Raw genomic sequence first — 19,512 nt, 5'->3', positions numbered from 1 at the left:
ATATTTAAAGACAAATCTCCACATTGAAAAACAAAAAACAATGAAAGGAGTAGCCTTCTACTTCCCTAGCAATCGGGGCAGTGAAAATCTAAATCCGTGCAATCCCACCTCACACCTGCCAGAATGACTACATAAAAAGGCAGACATTATCAAGTTTTCTTAAGGATATGGAACAGTTGGAACTTTCGGTGTTTCTGGTTTGAGTATAAAATGGTACGACTACTTTGAAAAATGTTTGCTGCTAAAAAGACTACTGAAAGTCTACTAAAGCCAAACAGGAGTATCCTTGGCTCAACAGAACAGTCTATCAACCATAGAATAAGAAATGCATTGTGGAGTGTTTGCAGAATAGGACACTGGAGAGAGCCTGGAATGATTTACAGCTACGAGCAACAACATAGGTGAATCTCGCAGCATAATGTTGAGTTTAAGAAGCCAGGCACAAAGGAAGGCAGACTGTATGATTCCATTTGTGTAGACTCGCGAAACAGATCATCTGTGCTGCTAGAAATCTAGCAGGCTAGCTGTTGCCTTTGTGGGGAGGGGACGTCGTGACTGGAAGGGGCCACAGAAGAGGGCTTCTAGGATGCTGGGTAAGTTTTGTTTTCTGAGCTGGGAGCTGCCCAACAGCTATGTTCACTTTGTGATCATTGACTGGGCTTATGATTGGTGGACTTCTCTCTGTGTGTATTATACATCAATAAAAAATTGCCACACACACGCACCCACCCCAGGATCACTTTTGTCTCTTACTCTTGGGGATGGCACAGGTGGGCCCTGTAAGCTGCCCGTGTCCCTCTGCTGTCCTGGCGGCGCCTCAGTCACCTAACTCCCACAGCAGCCTCTCCTGTGGCTGGCCCCGGGTCGCATTTGACCTGGGTGGACCTTCTCTTCAAGGCACTGTTGGAAACACTGAGGTTGACAGAGCTGGAACTACATGGAACTTGCTCAACGGCCACAAGACTCTTCTGTGTGTGCTGGCTAATAAAATGTCCGTGTGTCTCCGAACGTGGTCCGCGGGGACGTTAGGGAGCAGCTAAGCCTCCCCCTCTGGCAGCCACTGAGATCACCAAAAAAGAAGCCCGGGAAATGCATCACCAAAATTGGTTCAGGGAGTCTGTGACGAGAGGTTTGGCTTGCGGGTTTTCCGCTCGGGCAGGCAGCCATGCCTTTCTAAACCTGTTTCCACATTCATCAAATGGTGATAACAAGACCTACTACCCCAAAGTCCTCTTGTGGAAGGTCAGCGAGATAAAAGGTTCCAAAGCACCGCATCTAGAGCTGTGGCTCTTCTTTCTCTTCCCCAAGGCACTCTGTCCCCGATCAGAGCCCGGCCTGCATCACGGGCAGCGTGGCCCAGTCTGCCGGGGACTGCTTGGCTCTCCTGTCTGTGCTGTGCTTTGTTTCCCCTCATCCTCCAGATGGCCTGCCCCTCAGCTCTCCAGGGGCACCTACACACCCCATCCCACCTGTGAAGGACCCTCTTTGGGGCAGGAAGGGAACACAGGTGAAGACAAGGTCTTAGCACTCAGGGAAATTACAACCCGCAGAAGATGTGATAGGCCCATGCAGAAGAGCAGCATAATGCAGACAAGAGAGACAAAGATCAGCCCTGTAGATGATGCCAGGGAAGTCCAGAGAAGGGGGTTAGGTTTGTGCTATCCAGGCAGGCTTCCTGGAGGAGGCCATGGTGAGAGGGCACTGAAGGAGGACAAGGCTGTGGGGGGGGGGGGGCAAAGGGCAGAGAAGGGCCTTCCGTGTGGCCCCTCAGCTGGTTCAGGTAGTCTGGCAGTAAGCAACCTTGCCACAAGCATCTTCACCCCATAACTAATTAGCCATAAGGCGATTTTGCTGTAAAAGAGAAAAATCACGAAAAATAGATGAAACTTTCATTAAAAGGGACATAATAAAACATGAAAAATGAATAGCAACATTAAAAAGACTTTATTGTGAAATTCAAAATATTTGAATACGTTCAAAATGTATATGTTCAAAATGTAGATTATTGGCAACACTGCTCAAATAACTGATTTTACTTCATGGATTGTAGAAAAGCACATGTCTTCAAAGCCTTTCCATCATAATATTATACTGTGTGTGTGTGTGCTGATTGATTTGTCTCATTTGGCATCTCGCTTTTTCTTTCTTCGCTGCAATTTCTCCCTTCACTAAGAGAAGTATGTGTTTCCGAGTACGAGGACGCATCTTTGTAACTGAGCTTTGTGTCGCACTGTGAAGGCCTTCCACGTTGCTATTTGTTCTTGGCGTATGGTCACATGCCCATTGCCAGAAGCTCCGACGATCTAAGGGAAACGTGGGCTCAACACTCCGTGCTGCTGTGTAGACCATCATGAGGGTGAAGATGTATAGAATATAGAAATGGGCAAATACAAAAATGGGCACATGGCATCAATGGAGAAATAAAACCAAACCGTCAATCAGTTTTTTGTTTGTTTTTTTTTTATCTTTTACAGCAGAATTGTCTTATGGCCAACTAGTCATGTGGCAAAAGTGTTTGCAGCAAAGATGTCTATGGCAAAGATGTTTACCGCAATAGCACCAGACCCGAGCTCAGCTTGGAGTAGCATGGAAGGCCTGGGGTGGGGGACCCGGCTTGCAGGGCAGTGGTGCAACTTCATCTCTCGACATGAGATTGTCAGGGTCACAGGAGTCCTTCAGAGTAGCCTGACCGTCTCTGCAGGTGGGACAGTCTCCCGGAGAGCCCAGCCCTGCCCTCGATAGAGGGCTGTCTTTGTGGATGACGGGAGAGATCAGGTCTCACTGCCCGCTCTGATTCTGATCAGATCCAGTAGTTGCTGCCCGAGGACTGAGATCAGGTCAGCCTCAGTTCTAGAACCCAAATGCCGAGTAAACTATTCCAAGCCTTACTGCTTCTCAGGCCCTTCTGCGAGTGGCGAAGCGGCAGCAGGAAGCCGCCCGCTGCTCTCGAGGCTGGGCACCAGCTGCAGAATCTCACCATTTATGCTTCCTTCTTTGAGTCGTTAATTATTTGTTTCACCTGCATTATCCTTCTTTGTTCCAGACATCAAGTAATAATACTTGACATAAGTAATCCATTTAAGCCTCACAAAAATCACATGATTCAGGTAGTTGATAGTTTCTGTGGTAGTTAATACTCCATTTATCCCCCTTTTATAGATAAGGAAACTGAAGGTCAGAAATTACATAGCTCAGTCCGTATGACTGCGTGAAACTGTTGTGTTCTTAAGCCCATTCTACAGATGGTTGCCCAAACCGTCAGACCCAGGGACAGGTCAGATGTGCTCAGACAGGACAGAAAGTACTTAAGCACAGAACAGATAATGCAGAACTATTCGTTCTCTCATTTATTCCACAAATGTTCGTAGAGTTCCTACCATGTGCCAGCCCCTCATCGGGACATCAGTAAACAAAACAGATGAAAATTGGTGCCCTTATAGAACTTAGGTGGGGGCAGGGTCTTGACAGACAATAAACAGTAAATATGACCATTAAGTGAATTATATAATGTGTAAGAAGATCAAGGCCACCCCTAACATTTGAAGCAAGAGTACAAATGGAGGTCCGGATTGTAGGGGTAAACTTTTTTTTTTTTAAGTTATAAGTAAGGTACCGTTAAAGATGTGCAGCCAGTCCCTTGTGTCACCTGCATAAGCCCCCGTCACTCAGGGCTCATCACCCCCGGGGATTCTAGCTACTCTAAGGGGATCCGCTCCTGAGGGCCCCTCCTCGTGGGTTCTGTTCACTAAGAGGTGACAGTGGTGACACAAAAGACGGCAGATGAAATCAGAGCAGGGGCTGCCCTGGACGACCCCTCCCCACCTTCCCTTGCTGCCCTCCCACTTAGCCGAAGCCAGCGCATCCTCTGGAGCTCAGGCCCGTGGTGGGGGTGCAATCAGAAGACTGGTCCTGGCCAACACCGCCTTAGAAATCGTGCTCCGTGCTGACGTCCTTGCTGAAATGGCCCTGCCTTCCACTGCGCCCATCCCAGATGTACGTGGGGGTGTTTAATCTGTACCGTGTGTGGACGCTGGGGTGGGGTGGGGGGCTCCTGGGTGATCCTTGGCAGGGGAAGAGTCTAAGCCGGGGAGGATAAATGCAGCCAAAGGCAGGCTGGGTGGGGCCAAGGAGGAAGGTCTTTCCTTCAATTCATATTACCACCCACTGCGGCAATGAAGAGATCCAGGAGCGGAGTGGGGAGGTGGCAGACCAGGGTGTGCACGCAGGTGTGGAAAGGGGGTGCCGGTGGGGGCGGAGGGGGCGGATCTGGGAAGGTTCAGCAGCAGCAGCTGGGAGCATTTGGGCTGCAGGGGAGCCGATTGGATTGCTGTGGGAACACATGGGCCTCGTCCTCTTGCCCACGTACCCCTCTCACTGCTGAGCTCGGTTGGAGGGAAGGAGGCTGGCTTCCGGTGTGCCTGCCATGGGTCGGGCGGGCACTGTGCCGCTGAGATGTTGATTAGGTCCCCAGCTTGAGAAATGAGGGCTCTGAGGCTCAGCAAGGTCAGGAAGTTGTCCAAGCCACACAACCAGCCCCCTGCAGATGCAGGACTCAAGCCTGCCATTTGTGGCTGCGTCTAGTTGGGGCCAAAGACCTGGCTCTACCCCTGGGGCCCCTGGTCCCTCCCCCCACACAGGTCCTGCATGCTTGTCGCTTTATTTTTCCCAGAGAAATGTCACCTCTGCGTGTAGATGTAATTGTTTGATGGAATTAGACTTGTGTTGCTGTCTCAGAAAGCTTGGAATGTGAACACTGAGGCACAGCCAGGAAACGGGGCAGAGGCCTCTGGGAATCCTCTCTGTCCTGCCCCACCCCTCTCCCCATGCCGCTGCCCCCTAGCAGGGCCCTGAGAGCTGGTCCCTGAGCCCAGCAAAGCCTGCATCCTCCACCCTCACACATCCCTCCCAGCACCAGAAAAAGAACCCCTCCCTATGGACTATTCTAAGCAGGAAGCCAGTTTTCAGTTCACTGGAAAACAGGAAATGCCTCCAAGGGTCTGAAGTCTCTTTAGTCACTGCGCGCCCTTCATGCAGGGTCTGCGTCCCAGGCCAGCTGCTGAGCACAGCCCCAGACGCAAGGCCACCCCAACCCCCAGCCTGGAGAGCGTGAGCCTCGGTACCACTCACAAGCCCCTCTGCTCCCGGCGCCAGAGCTAACTTCTTCATCCCCTGCTCAGGACACGGGTCCTTCTGGACTGGGCGAGAGCCCTCGGGATGCCACGGATGCTACATGAAGCACCAGGGAGGCTGATTAGCCTCTCACCAGAGACAGAGACCTCAGCCCCCGCCGAAGGCTGACCTCTCACCCACCCCCACCCGACTGATTTCTAAACCCCGTCAGAGATTGGTGGGCCCCCAACAAAGCCTGACTTCCTAGTCCTTTCCTATGGTTTGCTTCCTCATCCTGGCTACACACTCACCCTCTAAACTTGACCTTGTCAGAAACTAACCTTTAGTATTAACCACGGCTTCACTTCCTCCCCCTGGCCACAGACCAAGCTCGAATGCTCGCCAGCCTCCTTATCCATTCAGACATTTACTGAGCTTCTACTGACTGCTAAGTGCTGTGAGCCCAGCACAGCCTGGCGGGGCGGGGGGGGGGGGGGGGGGGGGGGGGGGGCGATGTAGGCCTCACACATGAAGCCCTAATCAGATTGGGGAGTGGGGGCGGGGGGAGGGGAGTGGGAGCCTTGTCTGAGACTCCAATGCTATCACTGTCTCCGACTTGCTGGGTGACCTTGGGTTGGTCACATCACCTCCTGGGCCGGGATTTCCATGGGTTCCTCTGCAGCGGGATGGCATGCGCAGATGGTCTCTGAGCTCCCCATCCTCCATGGTACATGCCAAGGGGAAAGCCTGAAGCAGTCTAGGACATGAGACATCATCAGTGTCGGGAGGGTGTAAGGGATCAGGCACTTCTAGTTCTATGTGGTAGATAAGGATTCAAGGAATCCCTCCTCCATTTGAATGTTGGTTGTTTGGTTCCACCGTAGATGGTGGGTCCCTGACTAGATACCACTAATAGTTCTTCCTGCCTCAGCTTTTCCATCTGTGAAAAGAGGTGTGACACCAGCCGTTCAGGATTCTGGCTGTCTATGAGTTGACCCAGATGGTAGAGGAAACAGGGTAATTTGGGATAAAGACCACCCAGGGCCCAGCACAGGAGCTTCAAGCTCAGTTTGATTCCCCAAAAGGCACAGGGATGGCAGTGGGTAGAGTGTAGACTGGCTGTGAGGGGGACAAACCACTCTTTAGAAACCTGCCCCCCTTCTCCTATCATTAACTGAATTAATAAGCTCGTTCCTTATTAACTGCACAACGCCCAGAAGTCCACCACCAAGGAGCAGCAGGCTCACGCACAGGCAGTGCCCTGCCCCTCCCCTGCACATTCCCTGTCCCTAGCCCCCCGCCCAGGCCTGCTTCCTTGACCAGCCCTCTTCCCCATAACTGCTGAGAGCAGGACACTGAAAAAAGAGCAGATACTGACTGGGAAAATCCACTAGGGCAGGTGAAGATAGATGGGTCTAGAGGAGGTGAGGTCTGAGGACTGCTGGGGTCTCCAAGTTCTTTTCATGAGGTGTAATCTATGAGCAATCTGTCGCTGTGTACTCAAACACCTCAGAACTTAGCTTAAAACCACAGACATTACCTCATAGTAACTCACAGTAAGTCAGGACGCAGGCATGGCTTAGTTGGAAGCCTCTGCTCAGGGTCTCCCGCCAGCTTCAGTTAAGGTGGCAGCTGGGGCTGTAGTCTCATCCAACGGCTCAACTAGGGGAGGGCCTGCTTCTGACTCACTGCCGTGGTTGTGGGCAGGCCTCCGTTCATCACTCAGGATATCGGCCAGAGGCCTCCTTCAGTTCCTTGCTGGGCGGGCCTCCCCACAGCGCAGCTTGCACCATGGCAGCTCACTTCCCCCAGAGCGAGAGAGCAAGAGAGGGCACTCAAGGTGGAAGCCACAGTCTTTGTGACATCATCTTCAAAGTGACATCCCGTTGCTTTTGCTCTGTGTGTTCCTTAGAAGCAAATCACCGGGTCCAGCCCACACCCAAGTGGAGGGGATTCCACAAGGGCATGGAGATCAGGGGGTGGTGGTCATTGGGAGACATGTCAGATGCCGCCTAACAGGGGATCCGTGAGGCTCTCTCTTTTCCAACATATCTCTGTGATACTGGATTTTCTTCATATACTTCGCCCAAAAGAGACTTCATGCAGAAGCATATGTGAGAATCCAGCGGTCCTCCATAAAGCTGCACATGAAAGAGATTTGTAGAAATGGAAAACAATGCCACTATATTGATAGATGTAAACCACATTCATAAAGGCTCATTGGGGTCCTCCTAATTTTCAAGAGTATAAAAGGATCTTGAGATCAAGAAGCTTGAGAATGACAGGTCTTGAAGGTTAGAGCTAGGAGACTATCCAAGGATGGTTGCCCTGGGGGGTGGGGGGACATGCCAGTGAGAAACCTCCCAGCCCCCAAACACCTCAGAAGCCTCGATGCCTGGGAGAGAGGCAGCCAAACACAGCTAGTGAGACCAAGAGCCTACAGTCTACCTTTCACTTTCTTTACAGCTTTGCACACAAAGCGTCTCTGAATGTCTGTCGTTTTGCATCTGGGTGCGTGAAAAGTCCACCATGCACACGTAGTAGTTGGCATGGGCATATGTGTGCATGAGCTTGCACAGGCAGATTGTGTGAGCACGCGTAAAAGTTGTCATGCGTACGCAGATCTGTGTGTACGAGTGCCCGGTTAAGGAGCTCCTGGGAGTGGGCAGGGCCCGGCCTGCAGGTCCAGGGGCACCCTGCTACAGGCTAGGGCGGCATGGGCCACCACCTCCACGGCCATGCATCCCTGCAATCCCCTCTGCCCTCAGCCTCTGCACTCAGCATGACTCTCAAATATTTTCATCTTCTATGGGAACTTCCTGTTCAGCTTCCTGTTGTTCTTGGACTTTTCTTTTTCAGTTGTATGGGTGTGTGTGTGTGTGTGTGTGTGTGTGTGTTTAAGGTTGTAATTCTTTTAATCTGCCTTTCTGTTTTGCCCAGAGCGGCACTGTGGGCCCCAGCCACCTCTGAGGGGAAGAAGGTACCCCGCAAGAGCAGGCCAGGTCCTTGGCTGGAGTTAAAGGCTCTCAGGCACTGAACACGGGGAATAACTCCTCCTTCCATCCAGATTAACTGAGGCTTTAAAATCCCCAGTTTATTCTGTAGAAACTGTTCTGTGCAAGGGGCAGCAGGAGGGGAAAGAGACCTGAGGGGAGCAGAATGTGCTGCCCCAAAATATGCCTCTCTGGCACAAGGATCATTATGAGCTGCCTATTCTGAGAAAGTGCAGACACAGGAGAAGCTCTGAAAACACAGTAAAATTTCCTTACTCCCTCGTAGGGAAATTCACACTGGTAAAGGAAAGCACTTATTTGTCATCGTGTTTCCCTTTCAGTGCTAAGCAGGGAACCTCTACCAGAGATAACTTTTTCACTGGGAGATTTATCTGCAAAGCTGGGCAAGCTTTCTTTCCTTACACTTCCTCCTCTGCCCTTCCCCAGAATTGCCTTTTCCCCCTCCAGAAGCCCCAGGTCCCTGTCCCTTCCTTCCTCGGGAGGGTAGATAGGCCTCAACTGTCTGGTCACCTTTTGAGTCTCCTATCTTTGTGGGGCTCCTGACCGCACACACCTATGTAATTAAAATTGGTTTTTTTTTCCTCCTGTTCATCTTACATTACTTAAATTCATAGACCAGCCACAGAATCTAGAAGAGTAGAAGGGAACATTTTTCCTCCCCTGCAGGCCTCAGGGCAGATTTCTGGGGGTGTGGGGCAGGGGGTGGATGGGGCGGGGGGAGGTGGGCAGAGAAGGCCTGATGAGGGCAGTACCCCAGGTTTGCGGGCTCAGTGACTCTATCAATCCTGCCCTCCACCCATCTCTCCCGCTGTTGCTGAAGAGGTAGGAGCACAACTAACAAAGAATGTGGGCTGTGGCCAGAGCCCAGCCTCAGGTTGGCCCCGCAAGGCCCCGGCCTCACCCCCTGGCCGGCCCCTTCTCCCAGATGGATGGTCCTCTGCATAGACTGGTACCTGAGTCCTTGGCTGTCCCTCTGTTTGTGCCTTTCATTTCCCAGCCACCCTCCACCACACCAGATTCTTCTTTCACATTGTCGTCAAAACTCCTCCGGGGAATCCTTCCCTGGCACTCCTAGGCCAAGGGGAGAGCTTTGTCCATGATGCCGCCTCTCCAGAGCCACCCCCCCAGGTCTCCCTCCTGGGGCTCCCACCTCCTGCCCCTGTAGCTGGTCTAGTGGTTGAACCATCCTTGAGCTGCCTGTCGCCCCCGCCTCAGGCAGAGTCCAGTGGCAAGTGACCCCCAAGCTAGACCAGCCCACTTCTCTTGCCTGCCTGGAAAGGGCAACTGGTCGCCTCCAGCTGTTGGTGGCCCACAAGGGCCCCACACACATGAGAACTAGAATTGTCATTTCTGAATATTGTTCAAGTAAAAATGAGGACTCTTGGGCTCCACCCCTCAATTTAGGAAGTCAGATCTGAGGGCGGGGCGTTTCAAAGGTGATCTGATACATAACCAGGGCTGTGAAAAGAGCCTCCTGTGTCTAGGGTGTCCTGGGTTTCTAGCTGTGGGACTGCCATGGTTGGTGCCCGAAAGTACAGGAGGAACTGAAAGGGAGACAGGGAGATGCCACGCAAGGAGCACAGGTTCCGAGGTCTCAGGGATCTGCCACTTGCTAGGAGACACTGAGCAAGCTGCTTGCATTGTCAGTGTAGAGACCCTCACCCCTTCCTCGCAGGGTTGTTGGGTGGGGAAAAGATGCCGACCGTGCCCAGGCTGGCTCCTCCCGCAGTTCAGGGCGGTACCTTAGAATGGTGTGGAAGGAGAAACCTCTCAGCCCATCTTCAGGACCTGGGGGAGGGTTAGCACCCACCATTGCTTAGGGCCTTCGCACCCCAGCCTTGGCCTGAGGGAGCTCCTTGAGACTAGTGTTCAGTGGGCCCACGGGGATGGTTCCTCTGAGCCCAGCCCAAGAAAGCAGAACTCCTGAAACCTGTTGTTTATGAGCAGGAATAAAGGGACAAAACACTGCTTCCTGGTTAAACCATCTCCTGTAGACATCATCTCTGCCCAGACACCTTTGTCCCCTGAGGCTGCTGTTCCCTGAAGCCACTACAGTCTGAAGAGGGGCAGTTTGAGCTGAGCCTGTGACCCACACTCACCTCCAGGGAGTTGTCCTGCCCCCACTGCTGCCTCCCTCTGGAAACTTCCCTCAGGACCCACTGAGTGAACCTCCCTCAAAACCAGCTCAACTTCCACCGTCTGCCTTCATTTGAACTGATAAGGCCCTCATTGCCCCAGACCCCCAAACTGCCCACCAAGGATTCAAGATGGTAGTTTAAAATGTCTTCTCTCCTCCCAGCTCTCCCCAAGACTCTAGCTAATCCCTATTTACTTCAGCCATCACACATGTTCTCAAGGGTCTTCCTGCTCTGATCACTCCTGGGCCCAGCTTTATCCAATCCCCTGCTATTCCTTCCTTCTCAAGCCTTCCCACTGGGCCTCCATCACCTCAGACCCACCCCTACAACCTCCACTATATCCTCAGCCTCTGTGCCTTAGCCCCACCCCCCCCAAAGTCTTCCTGTCCCCTGTAGCCCTCCCCAGTGAAGGCAGCTTTCTGCCCGTCCAGAGCTTGGGAAGCTGTTTTCCTTGCCTTCCACTGACATCCCCAAGCCTTTTTATACCTTCCTTCCAAATCCCAGCTCCTGCGACACTGACCCCATCTTACCATACCGTCTGCACCCACCACCCCTCTTCTAACCTCCCCGCTCTTCCCTCTTGCATTGAAGATTCCAATTGTTGGCTCATTTTTTCCCATGCATGACTTCATTCTAAGAGACTGTAACATCCATGGAACCCCTGCATCTAATGCCCTGATCTCCCAGTTCCCTGCCCTCCCTGCCTCCAACTCCAACTTTCTTCCACCCCAAACCAGCCCCCCCATCCCGATAGTCACCCCATTCCTATTCAGCCCCAGTAACTGTAGCATCTCTAAAACTCAACCACAAGCCTCAGACTGTCTCACCACAACCTTCTAGCCTTCTAGCCAACAGTGCACTAAGGTTTTGTATCCCCTCAAGGAAACTGCAACTTCATTGAGACTTACAATCCATTGAGCCCACCACCTCTTCACCATCCATCAGCCTACTTTTGTCTTCATAGTTCTCTTTACCTGGCTGAGTGTCCATCATCATTATAATGACTATTCTTTCAAACACTCTTAGCTTCCTTGGGGCTTAGCGTTACTTGTCTGGCAAAATTCCAAACTTGGTTAAATCCAGCAATTCCTCTGTGCCTACCCCAGAGCAGCTAAATATTGGTTGAGAAAAATCATAAACTCTAGCTCGAAGGCTCCCCCTTACCTTCATGACCACAAAACACAGTGGCCATTTAACTTTTCCTGGCAATCCTTGGATGGTTCCCAAATAAGTTTGGTCTCCCATTCTAGAAGATGATTAGCTAATACCTTTCTCTCTTGCTGAACTTCTGACTTCTTTCCATCCCATAATTTCAGCTGATGACTTTGCCTTATGCTTCATGGGGGAAATAAAAGCCACCAGTCAAAGAATTCCTCATCCTTCCGCCTCCAAATCTACTATGGTGAGGACCTCAAGGACAATTTGAATAGAGGCCATTATAACCAACACTCTTGATGTGCTCTTGGTTTAAACAGGAAGTCTATAGCTTCAACATTGAGTATAATGATTGCTAGAGGTTTGTTTTTTGCGTTTTTGTTTGTTTGTTTCCTTTTGCTTTGTTTTTCATACAGTTTTATAATCTATACTCTTGCTGTAGGTTTTTGAAAGCCATCCCTTTTCATGTTATTTTCTAATGTCAGTTTGCTATGAGATCTGGTTTGTTTGTTTTATTATGATTGAGTGTTGGATTTTATTAAATATATTTTCTATATTAACTGATATAATTATATGGAGCATAGTGATCCATAGACAAATGAATGAGAAATAATTGATGTTGTAAATCACTGAGTTTTAAGGTGCTATTTGTTACATGACATTATCATGGCAAAACCTGACTAATGTACTTTATAAAATAAGCTGGATAGCTTTTGTTCTCTTTCTATTATCTGAGACAATTTGTATGTTTTTCTGTTCTCTGAAATGAAGCTTCCATATAAAACCATCTATGCCTGGTATCTCTTGAGAGAAGGAAGCTTTGGTTACTGATTCACCTTCTTTTAGTCTCATTAGTTGATTTACTTATTTTTGAAATTCTCCACATGAGTCAATTATTACCATTTATGTTGTTCCAGAAATGTATTCATTTCACTCAAGTTTTTTATTTTTTCTAATATATGCATTTATTACTATAAATTACCCTGTAAGCAATACTTTCACTGCATCCCACAAATGTTGCTACTTGTCTTTTCATTTTCATTTAGTTCAAAATATTTTTAAATTTCTTGAGATTTTTTTTAAAGATTTTATTTATTTAACAGAGAGAGACAGAGCAAGAGAGGGAACACAAGAAGGGGGAGTGGGAGAGGGAGAAGCAGGCTTCCCACGGAGCCGGTAGCCCAACGCGGGGCTTGATCCCAGGACCCTGGGATCATGACCCGAGCCGAAGGCAGACACTTAACGACTGAGCCACCCAGGTGACCCTCTTGAGATTTTTTTTTTACTCATGTTATTTAGAAGAGTAATGTTTAATCTGTATTTTTGGTGGTAATCTTTTTGTTATCAACTAGTTTAATTCCCTTGTGGTCTGAGAGCATACATGGTATGATTCCTACTCTTTTAAATTTGTTAAATTGTGTTTTATCGTGCAGAATATGGTCTATCCTGGTGACTGTTCCATGTGAGCTTGAGAAGAATGTGTTTTCTGCCATTGGATGAAGTAGTCTATAGATGTGGACATCTATTATATCCAGTTGATTGATGGTGTTGTTGAGTTCAACTATGCCCTTGCTGATTTTCTGCCTGCTGGCTCAGTTCATTTCTGATAGAGGGGTGGCAAAATGTCCAACAATGATAGTGGATTACTCCATTTCTCTTTACATTTCTATTAATTTTTGCCTTTCATAATTCGATATTTTGTTGTTAGTTGCATATACATTAAGGATTGTTATGTCTTCTCGGAGGAAGACATTACCCCTTTATCATTATGTAATGCATTTCTTTATCCCTGATAACTTTCCTTGCTTTGAAGTCTGCTCTGTCTGAACTTAATATAGCTATTCCCGCTTTCTTTTGATCAGTGTTAGTATGGTATGTTTTTCTTCATTGACTAATTTTTAATCTATATATGTCTTTACATTTGCATTTGAATGGGTTTCTTGTAAACAACATATGCTTGGGTCTTGTTCTTTGATCCACTTTGACAATCTCTTTTAACTGGTGCATTTAAATCATTGATGTTCAAAGTAGTTATTGATATAGTTGGACTAATATCTATCATATTTGTTACCATTTTTCTATTTGTTGCCTTTGTTCTTTGTGTCCAGTTTTGTCTTCCACTCACTTTCTACCTTTCATAGTTTTAACTGAGCATTTTATATGGTTCCATTTTCTCTCCTTTCTTAGAATATTTTTTTGCCTTTTTTAGCAACTGCCTTAGAGTTTGCAATATACATTTACAACTAATCTGACTCCACGTTTAAATACCACTATACTGCTCACAAGTAGTATGAGAAGCATATTATTTAAAATAGCCCTTGGGGCGCCTGGGTGGCTCAGTTGGTTAAGCGACTGCCTTCGGCTCAGGTCATGATCCTGGAGTCCCAGGATCGAGTCCCGCATCGGGCTCCCTGCTCAGCAGGGAGTCTGCTTCTCCCTCTGACCCTCCCCCCTCTCATGTGCTCTCTCTCTCAAATAAATAAATAAAAAATCTTAAAAAAAAAAAAATAAAATAAAATAAAATAAAATAGCCCTATTTCCTCCTTTCTGTTCTTTGTATTATTGCTGTTACTCATTTCACTTATACATAAGCATACACGAGTCTTCCTTCTTCAATAGATGCAGGAAAATGTTTATAAAAAATAAACGTCCAATTACAATAAAAACATTTAACAAGTGAGGCAGGAAAGAGGCAGATACAGTCCTGCAAAGGCACAAATCTCCTTTTTTTTTTTTTTAACAAAAAGAAATATATTAGTTCAGGTAACTGGGAGGTTTAAGGGTGATGTTAACAGTAGTGACGGACAGATTTCAAGCCTCCAGAAGTGTCAGCAAGACACTGTCTCTCTGCTGGCTCTGCTTTGTTCTTTTGACTTCATTCTCAAGAAGGCTCTCTTCACATAGTTTGAGATGGCCACCAGCCACTCCAGACTTCTATCTTCTGTGGACCAAGTAATAATTCACAATGTGATGGTTCTAGCAAAATCCTGTGAAGACTCTAACTGATCAGGTCTGGCTCATCTTTTGAGCTGGGCTCAGGAGAAGAAGAAAGCCCTGTCCAACCCACACAGATGATTCCCCAGAGAAGAAGAGATATTATTTCACCAGAAGAAGAAATGCTGGACAAGCAAAACAACAGATATCTAGTACAGAGAGACTTTTCAAACTTTTCTCCCATGAATGAGGATTACATAGTTTATGTGGCCATGAGTTCAGGAGTAATTTAGCTGAATGCTTCTGGCTCTGGGTTTCTCATGAAGTTCAACTGGATGTTGGCCAGGGCTGCAGTTTTCTTAAGGCTTGCTTATAGCTGGAGAATCTGCTTCCATGATGGTTCACCCATATGACTATCAAGTTTGTGCTCTTTGTTGATGGAAGATCTTAGTTCCTCACCATGTGAGCCTCTTCAAAGGGTGGCTTTATGGTCTTCTTGAGATAACAGCTGGCTTTCCCCAAGAAAGTGATCCAAGAGACCAAGGAAAACGCTGAAGTGTGTTTAATGACTAGCTTTGGATATCACCTATCATCACTTCTACAATATCCAACTGATCAGAAAGGTCATCCCTTTCAATATTAGAGGGGACTGCACAAGAGCATGAACACCAGGAGATGAGGGTCGCTGGGAAGGGGTAAAACTAATCAAAGAAATAATAGAGGAAAATGGCCTAGATGAGAATCTCATTAGATTCTAGATTAAAAGGCTCTTCAAGTTTCTAGCACGATGGATTAAAATAGACCCTCCCCAATGCATGTCCTGAAATTTCAGAACACTGAAAGTCAAAGGGAAGATCTCACAAGATTCTGGGAAAGAAAAAAAGATGTCACATACAAACATTTAGAATCAGAAGGACTTCATAACTCTCAAAGGCAAGTGTGTAAGACTTTTTTAAAATTCTGATGAAAAAATTAGATATAGAATTTTATACCCAAGACAAACCATCAATCAAGTTTTGGTGTAGAATAGAGTCACTTTAGATATTCAAGTTTAAAAAAATGTCTCCCACACACCCTTTCTCAGAAACTTTGGGAAAACAGACGATCCAGGAAACAAGAGATTCAATACAAGGAAGAGAAGAAGGAAATCCCCAGAATGATGGAGAAAAAAATTCCAAAGACAACAGCTAAGTGTAGAGAGCAAAGAGGACAGACTTGAACAGGTCAGAAGACTCAGGAGATTATTCCATGAGAAGATTACACTGATAGAGCACCTAACATGTTGGAACACAATGAGAGATTTACACAACTGAGAGATTGAAGTTGAACAAGTGATGAGTTGGTCAAAAAATAAGATAATGACAAAATAAAACAAATATTAATTTCAGGGAAAACAAAATATGGTGGGGAAAGGTTAAAGCAGTCAGAGTTTACTCTATGTCTCAACTGGAACTGGCATTTACAAAGTCATGAAAAATGCAAACACAGAACAGCGGATCTAACTAAATTATGATGTAACTATATTGGGAGGACAGAGGAATGAAGAGCATGCACGAGTGAAATGTGATGGGGCAGGCCAGGGTTAAAAGAGAGCTAAATCCTTGCTTTCCACAGCAGGAAATCACTAGATCATATCTAGAACCAAAAAATCAATAAATAGCCGTATAATCATGTTACTTAGAGATGTGGAAGTAAATACCAAATGAATCGACTAAGTGGTTGGAACTGGCTGCCTCTGGGGGGCAGTAATTAATGGAGGGTATGAGGGCAGATGTGCTACTATTCGTAATAAACCTGTATAGCTGCTGTAACCTCCCAGCTATGTTCACGTAAATTTAATCAAAATAAAGCTAAATAGAGAGGATTCTGAGAAGGTGGCAAAGGCGGCAGCACCAGGAACCAGGAATCCCCACCAGGTGCATCCCCACCTAGACAAAAATTACATTGGCAGAATCTGTCTGATGTAACTGTTTTGGAACTCTGGAGCCTACGGAAGGCTTGCCACTTCCAGGGAAAGGCACTGCTGTTGATTTCAGTCAAGTTCAGCTCTTAGCACTATTGCAGCCCCCCATCTCAGCCTCAGCCCCATGGCAAACAGCAGAGCACACGTTCCAAGAAGAGCTGGCATGAAGCATATGGGAACCAGGGTAGGCAAAAGGGACTCTGCCCTCTTTCAGGGATCTGTGTTCCACAGCTGTCTGTTGCTTCTTTTCACAGAGGTGCAAAGAGGTGCGTGGCCAATGTTGTTGCATCTCCTCCCATTTCTGCTAAAGTCACTTCTGGGGAGGGGAGGATTTAAAAGGCTAACACCCCTTTTTTCCCCTCCTTTTTCACTTTCTCTTTTTCCACTCTTGGGAGCCAGACATAAAAAACTACGGCATTCGAAAGCAATTACATATATAAGGAAAGTTAGAAAGTGACCACACATGCCCGGAGAAAGGTGCAGGTTCAGAAAAAACCTAAGGAGACCTTAAGTTTGTACCTCAGGCAGATCCATGGCACAGAGAGAGCCTACAAAAATTAATAAACAAACAAACAAACAAACAAAAACAATAATAAGAAAACAGCAAACCCCAGGGAAGGGGGAAAATCTGATTTCCAGAGTTATCACATTATTAGATTCAAATGTCCAGTTCTTTTAAAGAAAAATCACAGGACATAAAAAAAAAATAGGAAAGTATGGCCCTTTCAAAGGAAAAAAAATTAATCAACAGAAACTGTTTCTGAAAAGGATCTGATGGCAGATCTACTAGACAAAGACTTTAAAACAACCAACTTCAAGATACTGGAAGATCCAAAGGAATATGTGAAGAAAGTCAAGAAAACAATGTATGAACAAAATGGAAATATCAGTAAAGAGACAGAAGACCTAAAAAGGTCTTTTTTTTTTTTATTGGTTTTGGTTTTGGTTGGGACTCAGGTGCTGGTCCCAGGGTGGGACTCAGGGCTATTATGAGGGTACGAGAGGCTTGGAACACTCTTATTGGGGCAGAGCATCAGGTTCATCTCAGGGTAGGGTAACTTACAGTATGAGAAGTCTTGGAAGGCTGGTCCTGAGGTACCTGCACCTGCGGCCGCTCCCATAGAGCCGCCACCCAGGTTCTGGGAGATGAGTTGGAGGTCCATGAAGTTGCAGAAACCACAGGGATGAGTTTCCCCATCTCACATGGCCAACGGCATGACTCCTGGAAGCTGGCGACAGGAGACGGCTTGGCATGCACAGCCTGACCGTCGAAGTGGCAGTTACGGGGCGCAGATGCGAGCCACTCTGCCTCTTCTTTGTGCTGGTACCTGACATGGATACTGCCTGCAGGGTGGTCCCTTGGTTTTGGCTAAACACCTTCAGCTTTTGTTTATCTGGACATGTCTTCATTTCTCCCTTACTTTTGAAGGACAGTTTTGCCAGATAAAAGATTCTTGGTTGACACTGGGGGTGGAAACCCCCTTCGTATTCAAAGGGATCAATAAATCAAAAAGGGAGAAAAGATAAAACCAAGAGAAAAGTAGGCAAGGAATATGGATAGACATTACAAAAAAAGAAATACGATCCTCAGGAGACGCATGAATAAATTTTTCATGTCATTCATAATTCAAGACATGCAAATTAGATGATGTCATGCCCAGTGTCTGTAGCATATTGACACAGGAAAGAGAATTTTATACTCCTCACTAGCAAAAGTAAGGGCAGATTAGCAGGTAGCTAAGAGTGCAGATTGAGGCAGACTTGGCTGAACGCCGAGTGGGAATATCTATGAAAATGTATAAGGCCCCTGCTCGCTGGCTTTTCTCCTATAGGCATACTCCACGAGTAGGCCCTCTGTGTTCAAAGGCACTCGTTGGAAAAACCACCAATGTCTCTCCGGACAGGACTAGCTAAACAAACAGTGATACCTCCTTTTCGTGGTATCTTAGTCTATTCAGGCTGCTTTAACAGAATACCATAGACTGGGGAGCTTATACACAACAAAAATTGATCTTCACAGATCTAGAGGCTGGAAGGCTAAGATCGAGGCACCAGCAGATTCAGTGTGCAGGGAGGGCCTGCTTCCTGGTTCAAAGGCAGCGGTCTTTTCTCTGGGTCTGCCGATGGCAGAAGGCGTGAGGAAGCTCTCTGGGGGTCTCCTTTATGAGGGCACTCATCCCATTCATGGAGGTTCCACTTTTATGGTCTAATAACCTCACAAAGGCCTCACCTCCAAATACCATCACACTGGGGATTAGGTTTTAACATGTGAATTTTGGGGGGGGACACGAACATCCAGACCTGAGCATGTGGAATACTCTGCACCATTAAGAAGAGAGCCTGATCTGTGTGTGTTCATATCAAAGAGAAGACAACATATATTAAGTTTAAAAAAAAAAAAAAGCTTCTAGCCGTGTTTATAGCATGAGTCCATTTGTGTGACAAATGGAGAAAAGTGATATTTGTAATAATCTGGCACCTCCTTGATGGTCATTAGAAAGTACTTAGGTACTTTCTCTAATGTAAGCTGTAAAACTAAACAACAACGATGATTCAAAACAAAATACAGAAATTCATTTGATAATGAGGCTCACTTGGATGCAGAGGTCATGCAGAATCTTTGCATTTTTGTGTGATTTACAGCAGCTTTGTTATTCTCATTCAGCAGCTCAATAATGATAGAAGTAATACATTCGAACTTAGGAAAAAAATGTATATAACATTCCGCTTTTAGATGTTTTGTAAGTTTTAGTTATTGGGCTTTTCTTTTTGTAATGAGCTTTCTTTAAAAAGTATGTAATTCTTTAGCTTAAAGAAAAAAAGAAAACCCTAGAAACTAATATCCATATTTCTTTCCTCAGCTGGCTGGGAGTTCCTTGACCCAGTAAGACCTTAGCGGATTTGTCCTGCACTAGAATTCAGGAGGCCTGGGTGCCAGTCCTGGTTCCACTCTTCGCTGGCTGGATGACCTTGAGTAAAACCTGCAGCCTCCCTCAGCTCTTCTTCTCAGCTGTCCTGTGGGGTACAGCACCTTTCCTGTCTACCTCGTGGGACCACTTTGAGGAGCAAAGGAGACCTATCAACTTGGAATCTGCACAGGCTATGCCAACGGAAGGGCTTTTATTCTGATAACGAGGAGGATCTTCTCAGAGGTTCAACATTTCTGCTTTCTGGTTTCCCCAGAGGGCAGGCAAGCCTG

This window comes from Phoca vitulina, unplaced genomic scaffold, assembly GCF_004348235.1.
Source record: "Phoca vitulina isolate PV1807 unplaced genomic scaffold, GSC_HSeal_1.0 scaffold12, whole genome shotgun sequence".
Classification (NCBI taxonomy): Eukaryota; Metazoa; Chordata; class Mammalia; order Carnivora; family Phocidae; genus Phoca; species Phoca vitulina.
The sequence above is the reverse complement of the archived record's forward strand: the minus strand, read 5'-3'. Positions refer to the sequence as shown.